Source organism: Cetorhinus maximus, chromosome 4 (assembly GCF_964194155.1).
Source record: "Cetorhinus maximus chromosome 4, sCetMax3.hap1.1, whole genome shotgun sequence".
NCBI lineage: Eukaryota > Metazoa > Chordata > Chondrichthyes > Lamniformes > Cetorhinidae > Cetorhinus > Cetorhinus maximus.
Window position 1 is genome coordinate 87657723 of NC_135882.1, and position 14071 is coordinate 87671793.

Consider the following 14071-nt stretch of genomic DNA (forward strand, 5'->3'; position numbering starts at 1 on the left):
CGGCTCCCACATCTCCATTTTGGCTTGGACAAAGGATGTGTATTCTTTAGCCTGGATTCTTGAGATTGGTAACTTTTCAACCATTAAGGACTTCGAAAGAGGTTTCAGGGTCCTTTGTCATAGCAGACTGGTCATCTCCATTGGCTAGGCCTGGCCTAAGAAATGTAAATGGCCTCTGTACCCTTGGCTCCTTGGAATTTTGTCCCTGCAATCACCGGGTTATTAGTGTCTCTTTTGAGATAATGAGGTAGCAGCTGTTCTGTATGTCAGAAAGTTCCTTTTGTTTGAGTTATTGCCACCCATGGCTTCAGTCATTTTAAAGCTTTTGCCCAGTTTTTAAAAAGTTTATAAATTAGCCATGATAATATATATACATATATATATAATAAAAATATAGGGTGAGGTCATAGCCCCTTGACAGAAGCTATAAGGCAGTTGTGAGATTGGCTTCTTATATAGTGCAGAAACTTGGGCAACATCAAGAAGAAAGGGATGATTGGATACTAATAAGATGAGGATGCAAAGATGGATGCATGGAGTAATGAGAAAGGACAAAATTAGGAACCAGTACATACGCGGGTCAAATTAAATTGTGAAAGCATCAAAAACGTAGCCGAGGAGAGATTGAAATGGTATGATCATGTGCTGCAGAGAGAGGGGGGACATGTAGTGAGGTGAGTGATGATGAGGCTGCCAGGAAGAAGGAGAACAGGAAGTCTAAGATCAGGTGGTAGAATGCAGCAGTGAGAGACTTAAGCACAGTGGGATTGGAAGCAGACTGGACGCTGAGGAGGGTGATCAACTATGGAATCCCCAATTCAAATAGGAGGTGAAAGAAGAAAGAAGTATGTAGCAAAGATGAGAGGGATGTCTTTGTTATCACAATATTACGTAACACACAATCTATAAATAACGTACAAGAAAAGCAAGTAAGTCTGTAAGCATTATTAGGAATAAGAATACAACCAAATTGCATAAGCAAATTTCAGCAGATATTGGAGAAGATTTAAGACTTTGTCACCTATTATCAGGCACATGGAGACTTTTCACCTTTTACTTTGCTGCATTTAAGTTTCACCTACTGAACTTAGAAAATGCATTATAGTCCTGTAGCATAAATCTTTGCAAGACTTCAATGTCTTCTGCTATCAACCTGCTATGAAGTGATAAGAGCTGGAATGTGTAAAGAGGGAAAATGAATGTCCATAGTAGTGGGCAGGAACATGATAGAAAAATATTTATTATGGATGAAAGCAGGATTTAGCAGCCTTTTTAGTACAAACCTGCAAGCCTGAAACTTAAATGCATACAAATATTCGCATTAGGAGCAGGAGTAGGCCACTTAGCCGCTTGAGCCTGCTCCATCATTCAATAACATCATGGCTGATCTGATTGTAACCACAACTCCACATTCCCACCTACCCCAATAACCTTTCACCCCCTTGCTTATCAATAATCTATCTACCCCTGCCTTAAAAATATTCAAAGACTTTGCTTCCACCACCTTTCAAAGAAGAGAGTTCCAAAGACTCACTACCCCCGAGAGAAATTTTTTTTCCTTATCTCTGTTTTAAATGGGCGACCGCTTATTTTTAAATAATGACCCCTAGTTCTAATTCTTCCACAAGAGGAAACATCCTTTCCACATTCACCCTGTCAAGACCCCTCAGGATCTGATATGTTTCAATTAAGTTGCCTCTTACTCTTCTAATCTCCAGCAGATATAAGCCTAGTCTGTCCAATCTTCCCTCATAAGAATCCCTCTCATTCCAGGTATTAGTCTAGTAAACTTCACCTGAATTGCTTCCAATGCATTTATATCCTTCCTTAAATAAGGAGACCAATACTGTACACAGTGCTCCAGATGTGGTCTCACCAATGCCATGTACAACTGAAGCATAACCTCCCTACTTTTGTATTCAATTCCCCGCGCAATAAACAATAACATTTATCAGCCTTCCTAATTACTTGCTGTACCTGCAAAGTAAGCTTTTGTGATTCATACACTAGGGCATCCAGATCCTTCTGCAACTCAGAGCTCTGCAACCTCTCACCATTTAGATAATATGCTTCATTTTTATTCTTCCTGACAAAATGAACAATTTCACATTTGCCCACATTATACTTCATTTGCCAGTTCTTTGCCCACTCACTCACTATATCCCTTTGTAGCCTCCTTATATCCTCTTCACAGCTTACTTTTCTACCATCTTTCTTTGTGCCATCAGCAAATTTAGCAACCATACCTTCGGTCCCTTCATCCAAGTCATTGATATAAATTGTAAAAAGCTGAGGCCCCAGAACTGATCCCATGCCACATCACTCATTACATCTTGCAAACCAGAAAACATCCCATTTATGCCAACTCTGTTTCCTGTTAGCTAGCCAATCTTCTATCCATGCCAACATGTTACCCCCTACATCATGAGCTTTTACTTTCCGCAATAACCTTTGATGTGGCAACTTATCACATGCCTTCTGGAAATCTAAATACAGTACATCCACTGATTCCCCTTTATTCTCAGCACATGTTATTTCTTCAAAGAGCTCCAATAAATTGGGGAAACATGATTTCCCTTTCACATGTTGACTCGACCTGATTACCTTAAATTTTTCTAAGTGCTCTGCTATAACGTCTTTAATAATAGTTTCTAACATTTTCCCGATGACAGATCTAAAACTAATTGGCCTGTAGTTTCCTACTTTCTGTCTCCCTCCCTTTTAAAATAAAGGAGTTACATTCTTATTTTCCAATCTAATGGAACCTTCCCCGAATCTAGGGAATTTTGGAAAATTAAACCCAATGCATCAACTATCTCACTAGTCACTTCTTTTAAGGCCCTATGATGAAGCCCATCAGGACCCAAGGGCTTGTCAGCCCACAGCTCCAACAATTTGTTCAGTATCACTTCCCTGGGGATTTTAATTTTCTTCAGTTCCTCCCTCCTTTTCATTTCCTGATTTACAGCTATTTCTGTATCCTCTATAGTGAAGACCAATGCAAAATACCTGTTCAACTCTTCTGCCATCTCTTTATTTCCCATTATTAATTCTCCAGACTCACTTTCTATAGCACCAACGCTCACTTTGTTAACTCTTTTCTTTTTCAAATATCTGTAGAAACTATTACTATCTGTCTTTATATTTCCAGCTAGTTTTCCCTCGTAATTCAATTTTTCCCTCCTTATTAATCTTTTAGCCATTCTTTGCTGTTTTTTATATCCTGTCCAATCTTCTGACCTGCCACCTATCTTTGCACAATTATATGCTTTTTCTTTAACTTTGACACTATCTTTAGCTCCTTTAGTTAACCATGGATGGTGGGTCCTCCCCTTGGAATTTTTCTTTCTCATTGGAATGTAAATATTTATCCTGTGTTTCCTGAAATATCCTCTTAAATGTCTGCCATTGCATTTCTATTGACCTATCCCTTAAACTCACTGTCCCTTCCTGTCATAGTATGTTTATCATTTCCCATATTAATACCTGTCTCTCTTGCCTTGTCTCTACTCTTTGATCCCTTGCTCCCAATATTTAGTTTAAAACCCTTCCGTGGTTCTGCATCATGCTAGAACATGGGTCCTAGCATGGTTCTGGTGTAGACCATCCCAATGGTACAGACTCCACTTTCCCCAATACTGGTGCCAGTGCCCCAAGAACCAGAATTCACTTCTTCCATTCTTGCATTCATCTCTCTAATTTTATTTAATTTATGCCTATTTGCATGTGGCTCAGATAATAATCCAGAGATTATTACCTTTGAGGTTCTGCTTTTTAATTTTGCTCCTAGCTCCTCATGCTCTCTATGCAGTACCTCTTTCCTAGTTCATCTATGTTGTTGGTATCTACATGCACCATGATGACTGGGTCCTCCTCCTCCTCCCACTGCCAGTTCCTCTCCATCCCTGAGCAGATATCCCGAACCCCGGCACCAGGTAGACAGCCTTCTGGATTCTTGCTCTCGGTTCTCACCTATCCCCCAGACTATACTGTCTCCTATGACCACTACATTCCTTTGAACTCCCCCTACTTGCATGGCTTCCTGTGCCATGGTGCCATGGTCACCCTGCGCATCCACAGTGCAGCCCTCGCTCTTGTCCATACAAACTGCAAGAACCTCAAACTTGTCGATCATTTCCAAGGGCTGAGCTCCTCCACTCCCACCTTCTCGATCCCCTTACCTACCTGTCACACAGTCACACCCTCCTGTTCCCAACCACTGACCAAATCAGATGATCTTATCCTATCCCCCTACCTGATGAGTCACAATGTCTGCAGTTCAGTCTTCAACTCATTAACTCTGAGCTGGCACTCACTGCAGATATGGTTACCATGGATTGCTGTGGCATCCAGGAGCTCCCACATGCTCTGCATTTCTGTTTCTCCTAACAAAGTGGATAACTTCACATTTTTCTGCATTATATTCCATCTACCATGTGTTTGCCCACTCACTTAGTCTTCCTAAATCATCTTGAAGCCTCTTTGCATCCTCCTCACATCTCATATCACCACAAAGTTTTGTGCTATCAGCAAACATGGAAATATTACATTTGGTCCCCACATCCAAATCATTGATATAGATTGTGAATAGCTGGGGCCCAAGTACTGATCCTTATGGTATCCCTCTAGTCACAGCCTGCCAACCTGAGAATGATCCATTTATCCCTACTCTCTATCTTCTGTCCTTTAACCAATTCTCAATCCATGCCAGTATATTCCTCCCAAACCCATGAGCTCTATTTTTGCTTACTAACCTTAGTGGGGCCTTATCGTAAGCTTTCTGAAAATCCAAACACACCAGATCCACTGGTTCGCCCTTATCTATTCTGCTCGTAACATCCTGAGAAAACTCCAACAGGCTTGTCAAACATGATTTCCCTTCCATAAACCCATGATGACTCTGCCCAATCTCACCGTTATTTTCTAACTGCCCAGTTATCACGTCCTTTAGAACAGATTCTAGCAGTTTCCCTACTACTGACGTCAAGCTAACAGGTCTGTAGTTCCCAGTTTTTTCTTTCCCTCCTTTCTCAAAAAATGGGGTCACATTTGCTACCTTTCGATCTGCCAGCACCTTCCAGGGTCTATAGAATTTTGGAAGATGATCATATTGCTATTATCTCTACAGCCACCACTTTCAACACTCTGGGGTGTAGATCAGCAGGTCCAGGGGATTTATCAACTTTCAGTCCCATTAATTTCTCCAGCACTACCTTTTTACTAATACCAATTTATTTCAAATCCTCAATCTCATTAGTCCCTTGGCTTCTCAATATTTCAGGGAGATTTTCTTGTATGTTCTCCCGTGAAGACAGACACAAAGGGCAGAATCATCTCAGATTGGCACTAAATGCAGTAGTGGACGGGTAAAACGCCAGCCATGATGGCGGGTTTTCACACCGTAACATCCCAAACCCACCATGTTATTTATGCATTCCTGGGAAACGCACTGTTTTGATGGCAGGAGGGCTCTCATTCACCCGCCCACCATCACCTCGCCACTTCATCACGCCAGGCTTCATATTTAAAGTACAGCCATGCACACATCTCAGTGCTTCCAGCCAACGACTACTGCAGGGAAGATGACCACAAAAAGCAAAAAGACTGCAACCCCCAGGTTCAATGACGCGTCACTGGAATGCCAGTTGGGTGCCGTGGAAGCCAGCCGTGATGTCCTCTACCCCTGCTCTGACCGCAGGACGGGCAGCAGCATCTCCAGTCCTGCGTGGCAGGTGCTGGCAATAGTGATCAGTGCCAATGCTGCACATAAGAGGTCGACCATCCAATGCATATAGAGGATGAATGATCTCATCCGTGCAGCCAGGGTATGGCAACCATCTCATCACTCTAAACTCACACACCCACAAGTCCATCACACATTCACTGGCATCTCACACACTGCCAGCTCAAGGGACATCACCAACCATTCTCATTCTCACACACACCCTCAAATGTCTATCTGGCCTCAGCTCCTCTGGACACTGCCTCCTCAACCCTCACCACCTTGAGGTCACCTGCACAGATCAACATGTGCCCCCACATACACCCTGGAATACCCCCCTTCCCCAGTACAGCTCTCGTCCTGCAGCCTCTTCCCTTGCCTGAGGCCAATTCTCCCTCTTCGCCAAGCAAGCCCTAGCCCAGCAGCCAATGAAAAGTCACCCACATATGGCTAGTCTGGTAGATAGAGACCTACCCGTGAGCCGCGCTAAAAGTGATGTGGTGCTGCCTGTGAAGCCTGGCGCTGATGACTGCGAGTGCTGACTGAAGCAAGGAAGGTAAACAAACCTTGAAGTCCCGAGTGAAGTGCAGCTCACCGGGTGCATGTCATTTATATGCTGTTGTGAAACACGTTGACCTGTTTCCCTGCCAACATGAGCGGACGATCCAGCGATGAAGTAGAATCCAGCGGGCTGACCTTATAATGATATGTTGATGTATTACAATGAGGTTCCCAATGTCCAATGGCAGGAAACACAGCCCACCATCGGCGGTGGGCTGAGCAGATGGTCGCAAACTGGTTTCACGCCATCTTGAAACCGATCACGCCATATCGTCCGCTCATGTCACCGAACACGCCCTCGCCAGCGGGCATGGAAATCCCTGCCAAACTATTTGTTTAGTTTGTCTGCCATTCCCTTATTAGCCATAATAAATTCTCCATTCTCTGCCTGTAATGCATCCATATTTGACGTTACTAACTTTTTTCCTTTTTATATACCTATAGAAGCTTTTACAGTCTGTTTTTATGTTCCTCACTAGTTTAGTTCCACATTCTATTTTCTCTTTCTTTATCAATTTCTTGGTTCTCTTTTGCTGAATTTTAAAATGCTCCTAATCCTCAGGCTTACTATTTTTTTTTGGCAACTTTATCGGCTTCTTCCTTTGATCTGATAGAATCCGTAACTTCTCTTGTTAGCCATGGTTGGGTCACTTTTCCTGCTAGCTTTTTGTACCTTAAAGGAATGTAAATTTATTGCAAGCCATGTATTAATTCTTTAAATGCTAGACAGTGACTGCTGTCATGCCTTTTAACGTAGTTCCTCAATCAACCTCAGCCACCTTGCCCCTCATACCTTCGTAGTTTCCTTTGTTTAGATTAAAGACCCTTTCGGACTGAACTACATCACTGACAATGAATTTCAAGGTTGCAAGCATTTTTCTTTTTTAGTAATATCTTTGCTATTTTAATATGATACTGCTTGACATACTCGAGCAAATCTTCAGGAAGTCTAAGCTGTTGCAGAATTTAAAGCTATATAGGCTCATGCCTGAACCTAGTAGCGGCAATGGCTGTTATGTTAGAACTGGTGTACAAGACCATGTGGACTTAGTCCTCTTGTGCTTTCAGAATGTCACCAACTTGTTGGGCAAGTCAGTCATGTCACAGGGGGGCAGTGCACCGGTCCTGAAGAGGCCAAAGTCAGCCAAATTGGATGCCAGCAGTGGAACCATAATGAGTTGGAGTTTCCTCCCCTACCTGAGGAGAAAACCAGGAGGGGTAATTGGCAGTGGCTGGCAGCAGCATGTAGTTTCAATTTGAAGCCAGGGTGATCACTTCTGCTCAACATTTACATTAATAAAAATGTTTATGCTTACCTTTTTGTGGCAGCGCATTCCAATTTCTATGCCAGTTTCCCTGTCAAACTTTCACTTAGAAATATTCTAAGATTCATGCTGTAGCTTGTCTTGAAACCTTTGGAAAAATAAATAATTAGTTCTTACTTTACCCACTGTAGCTAGGTACATAAATATTTATACGAACAATGGTTATTTTTGAATCCTCAGCATAAAAAACACGGGTTCTCTTTCTCTCTTTCTGTCTTTCTGTAACAGTAAGACTCTCTGAAGTAAAAAAAAAGAGCAGATTTCTGAAAAATAGTTTTCTGTCAAAACTTACCTCAAAAATGTTCGATGGTTTGTGTTCCAGCTTGTTTTGAAATAACTTGGAAAAGCAACTGCATAATTATTCTTACAACCTGAAAAAAGCTGGGCTTCAAGATTTTGCATTGAGAGCATCATTTTGATGCATTTTGAGATTTCTACGCATACGTTCAGATTACAGCAGCCAGGGATTTGGATGCAACTGTATAGCTCATAATTCTGTTCAGCTGATGGGATGGTAGGTCTTGAAAAAATACCTACTCAAAACCTTTTTAGAATACAGAAAAATAATTAATGAATATTTCCCTTACCCACTGCACCTATATGAAGAAATCATTGGAGCCAAATGTGTATAATTGCACTCTGACATTTTTCCATTTATTAAAATTAATGGAAGCATGCATTGTGGACAATGCATCTGCAACTTCTTGATATGTGCACCAAGTGGATAAGATTTCCTGCTGGAAGCACACATTCATAAAATCAGCCCCTCTTTGTAAATTTTATTTTCAGTTTAAGCAAAGTAAAAGACAATGCATCAAATACAGAAATAATAGACAGAACCTTGTAAAGCTCCCAGGAGTGGGAAATGAGGCAGGTGGGGGCACGTAATTGTGCGTGAGGCCAAAAACCAGCTTCCTGACAGCAGGATGAAACTATGGTATTAAGTTGGCGACGGGTTCATCTTCCTGACAGCAAGCATCAGGTACTTCTTTTTACTACATCTGCATGTCATACATGCTCATTAAAAGGCAACATCACCAGAATTAGTGTACATTCCCAAATAAGTGATCAATGAACACGAAACATGTGCCTTCAGATTCACGACTGCTTAAACAGGGCATGCAGCAGGCGTGGTAGCCTTCTGGTGGCCTTGGACCGAGCAGGAGCTGCTTTTTCCCCTATGGGGAGCTTCAACTGCTGAAGAAGAGGCAATTGTTGACTGAGATTGGGTAGTGGCAGCCAAACGGGGCATGGCTGAGCGAGGGAGGGAGGAAGGGAGGTAGCAGCACCCTGAAGTCTTGTGGGGGACGGAGGATGGAAGCTGGACTATAAAGGGAAAGTCAATGTCAAAAGATGGGAGCATAATTGTAGGGAGATCAAGGGTTATATAGGGAAGGTCAATGCTGAAGTCTCGAGGGTCGTGGATAACAGAGGGGAGGTCAAGGATGATAGATTGAGGGTCGAAGGTGATGGAGGGAAGGTCAAAGATGATTGAGGGAAGATGTAAGGCGATGGTTTCCAGCTGCAGGCTCAGTGTGCGAATGAAAAGAGGACTGTTCTGCAGTGAACCTTGAGGATGGAATTGACCATGGTGGGGTGGGTGGAGGCTAATATGTGGCTGATGCTAAGTATAGGGTTCACTATTGGTCAAAAGTACTCAGGACAGAAGTGGGAGTGGGGGGAGGCTTAAAGACTGTGATGACCAGAACTTTGCCTGCCTTTTGTTCACAGTTCACCTCGAGATAAATCAAATGCACCCATAGAGTGGAATCTTCCAGATTTGCACTAAGTGCGGTATCGGGCAGGAAAAGCACATTTTAACAACAGGCCACAATGGTGGCTTTTCGCGCCATATTGCCCCATTCCCGGCAAGTCCCACCTGATTAAGAATGAAGTCCTGGGAAACACGCCATCTTGCTGGTGGGCGCCCTGCAATTTGCCCGCCACGCCATTACCTTGCAACTTCCTCACTCCAGGCGCCATATTTAAACTGCAGCTACGCGTACATTTCTCAACGCTGGTAGCCCAGGACTGCTCCGGTGAAGACATGATCCCAAAAACCAAGGAGAGCGCAGCCCCCTGATTCAGTGACACATCCCTGGGACACCTTCTGGACACGGTGGAGGCCTTCTGCGATGTCCTCTACCCTTGCTCTGGCCGCAGGAATCCCATCAGTCTCACCACTTCGGCTTGGGAGATGGTGACAGAGGTGGTCAGTGCCAATGCTGCACACAAGAGGTCGGCCATCCAGTGCAGAAAATGAATGAATGATCTCATCTGTGCTGCCAGGGTAAGGCAACCATCTCATCACTCTCAACTCACCTTCTCATAAGGCCATCTCACATTCACTGGCACCTCACTGACTGCCAGCTCAAGGGACATCACCACTCACTCTCTCACACACACCCTCAAATCTCCACCTGGCCTCATCTCCTCTGGAGACTGCCTCCTCAACCCTCACCATCTTGAGGCCACTTGCACAGATCAACATGTGCCCCCACACACACCCTGGGATACCCCCCTTCCCCAGCACAGCCCTCATCCTGCAGCCTCTTCCATTGCCTGAGGCCACTTCTCCCCCTTCCCCAAGCAAGCCCTAGCCCTGCAGCCATTGAAAAGCTCCTTACAGCTGGTCTGGTAGGTAGAGATCTGTCCATGAGCCCCCTAAAAGTGATATGGTGCTGCCTGGGAAGCCTGGCTCTGATGACTGCGAGTGCTGACTGAAGCAAGGTAGGCAAACAAACCTTGAAGTCCTGAGCAAAGTGCAGCTCACCAGGTGCACGTTCTTATGTACAGCTGTGAAACACATTGACGAGCAATCACGCCGACATGCCCGGATGATCCAGCAAATGGGGATGATCCTAGTGAGCGGGTCTTATAATGAGATGCTAAAGTATTGAAGTTAGACTCCCAACGTGTGGCAGTGGGAAACGTGGCCCGTCATTGTCAGGTGGAGCAGACAATCGCAAACTGGTTTCAGGATGGCGTGAAACTGATTTTTGGCCTTCTTGCCCTATTGTCCCCTCTGCCCACCATGATGTCCGATGCCAACAAGTCAGGAAAATTCTGGCCATAACCCCTGCTAGCTCTGGTACAGCTGCAGAGGAACTGGCAGAGTGTGGCCCAGTGCTATGCATATCAACAGCCAGAATGCCAACAAGGGGCACAAGCAGAGGTTCAGGCCGTTCAGGATGCTGGAAGCCAGGGCCAGTGCAGCCTTGAGCATTGGCACACAATCGAATATACTGCAAGCTACGTAACTACCTGCAAATATCAGAAAGTCAATGTCGGTGATAGCTGAGGATGGGCTTCCACCACTCACCTATGTCAACTCCTTCAGAGAATACTTTCACTACTTGACAAGTGATTGCCAACTTCTTGGAAGGCATCTCACCTGTGTATCACTTCACTCACCTTCAGCTGCACTTCCCTGCTGCCAGCCTTCAGAGTGACATGGGAGCAGCTAATGCAAATCTACCCTCCACATCTACTAAGGGTCAAGGGCAGAAAGCACAACACTGCCAACTGGTCCAGCAGCAGGAGGAGTACCACCAGCAGCAGCAGCACCAGCTGACTTATTCTCAGCTGCAAATACCCCACAGGGCAGGTGGGATGGACACTGAGATTCAGCTGAAAGAAAGTGAGACCCCCCTCCCCCAACACAGGATCTACAGGCAAAGCATCAGCTCTCGCGATATGTCTGAGCACCAGTGCCTCAGGAGAATCAGGCTCTCACATCAGGTCACTATTGACGTCTGCAGCCTTCTGGAAAAAGACCTCCTTGCCAGTGGACCAGGTGGGCACGTATTGCCAGTGGCTGATATGGTGCTTGTCACTGGCGGACCCACCCCTCTCTCCCCACCCAAATCTCTGCCTCTCGACAAGTAGAGTGCTATCTTATCCTGCAATGAGAGGAAGCAAGAAGGTGTGAGCGGCTGTAATAGCTCATGTGGAGAGGAGGGAAAGGTACCATTTGCAAGTCACTCTGAAGCATGTGCGCCGGGGTCAATAGGATGAGGGTGAGTGTGAGTGTGGACTGTTCAGATGGAGATGTGAGGTGCCTGGAGAGAAGGGAACGAGATGTATTGTTCTGAAGAGTGTTGTGCAGGGGAATGCTGGGAAAGCCAGCAGGTGGGGCTTGGCACCTGAAGGTGTTCTGCCACTCACTTTCCCTACCCTCCTGAAGTCCTACATCCTCTTGGTGCACTGTCTCTAGATTGGAGCGACCACACTTCTGCTGCTGACTTCCTCAGGCACTTCCATTCATGCCTGCTTGGTTGGAGAAGTTGTCCTTGTCCTCTCATCATTCGGAGAGTCAACTCACTGAAACCCCTTAGATCCCATAGCAGGACCTCCAGGTAAGAGTGAGAGACCTGAGGGGCAGCCTTCCCAGGTGCCCTCTCCATTCTTATGGTTACCACAGCTTCACAAATCCAAGGGCTTGTGAGCCTTTAATTCAAAATCCTTCCTTTGGCAAAATGGATGCATCATCCCGCCTGCCCTCCTTAATTGGACAGGGAGCCTGGAAGCAGGATACTAATGTTGTGGCTTTGGGAAAGGAGTCTTGGCAAAGTCTGCCCATTGGGAAATCGGATTCCTGACATTCCGGCAGGGACTAAGTCCACAAGATTCCACCCAGAGAGTTCTGATATGTCGCTATGTTAAAGATATGAAATGTGATGTGACAAAAGAGAATGGCAGCTAATTATGATGCGCACACCATGAGGGTAATTTCTAAATTTGTATTTCTGCTGAGTTGGTTATATATATCCAAAAGTTTCAGGTGCAGTGTGTGTAAATCTCTGTGCAAAATGGAAGAGAAAGCATAAACACACCTGTTATTCCACTATATGCAGCGTTAGTGAGTCAGGCTCACTGTTGTCAGCAGAAACTTGGGAAATTGGCACTTATCAATTTAAAATAGGGCATAATTTACAGTAAATGTGACAGCAAACAGACAGTAATCACTATCATTCTTCATTTTCTCAAAATAAATAAGTCATTTATATTTTATTTAGATATAAGCTTCATTTACTATTGACAATATTTAGATGGCTCCATTCTTTGTATTATGTTAATTTGCACTTGATTATTCAATACGTAATGAAAATCATGAAGTATGCAAAATGACAGAATCAGGTGCAAAGATGAATAAGACTATACCACACCATGGATTATCAAGCAGCAGGGAGTCTAGGCACTATGAAGAAATTAGTTCATATGCAGGGAACCTGGCAGGCAGGAGACCAGAGGCCATGAGAATTGGAACATATGCAGTTGGCACATATGAGCAGGAATGAAGAGACAGGTAAATATACATAAGCAATCAACTTGGCAAGTGAAGAGTGAACACTATGGAAAGGCATCAAAATTTGTCTTGGTGAGCAGAAAGCTTGTAAGAGAGTGATATAAAATGAAACCAATTAAAAACCATAAAACTTGCATAATTTGGTAAATAATCTAAAATGCATCTTTAAAAAAAATGTAATCATATTGCTTTGACAGCTTTTTTTCCTTTCACCCTCCTAAAAAAACATTGACTTCTGCCAGGGGGATGTTTCCCGAGTACCAGTTGTCCAAGAAGCTATTCTCTATATGTGAATCTAGACAAGTCTGGGCAGTCAAGATAAGTCGTATGTTGTTTAAGACTGAGATGAGGAAAAATTTCTTCACTCTTCATTTGTGAATCTTTGGAATTCTCTACCCCAGAGGACAGTGGATAATCAGTCATTGAATATATTCAACACTGAAATGATAGAATTTCAGGTTCTAAGGGAATTAAAGAATATGGTGATTGCAGGGGGGTGGTGGGATGCAGAGTTGAGGTTGGCTGACCAGCCTTGAGGGGCCATATAGCCTACTCTCCTTTTTCTTATGCTCTTACATTCTTATGAGCATCCGTGGGCTTCCTAACATGCTGGAAATTACACCTAAGACTGATCCTGCTCTCACCTAAAATCCAAAGGTGTATGTAAAGTCCAGTAGAGACCATTGGATAGTAATTAGGACTGGGAAACTTGGCAGATTTCTTTTCCCTGTGCCAGGAAGATATTATAATTCTGATAATGTTATTGGAATTTAATGTAAAATAGTGTATCTGTGTCTGTGTGTATGTGTGTGCATATGTGTATGCGTTAAATGGATTAAAGGCAGCTGGTCTGGAGGCTTTGATGTAAACATGGGGGAAGTTTAGAATGTAAGGTAAAAGGACATTTGCATTTTTAAATAAAGCAGACTAGATTGTTTTCAAAGGAGGGGTGAAATGCGTCACCTAGCCAGGAGAAGTTCAGAAACGGTGTGTTTAATTTTCCCAAAGGTTACTGGTAAAACTTGGTGCCTTGAGAGGTTTTTATTATCAGAAAGATGAAGTCCAAAGACATAGTGAAACAATGGGGATTTGCATTCAAAGGGGAAAATATGTATAAAGGAGCGAAGGCTGTGTGTAAATGTAGACATTTTTAAG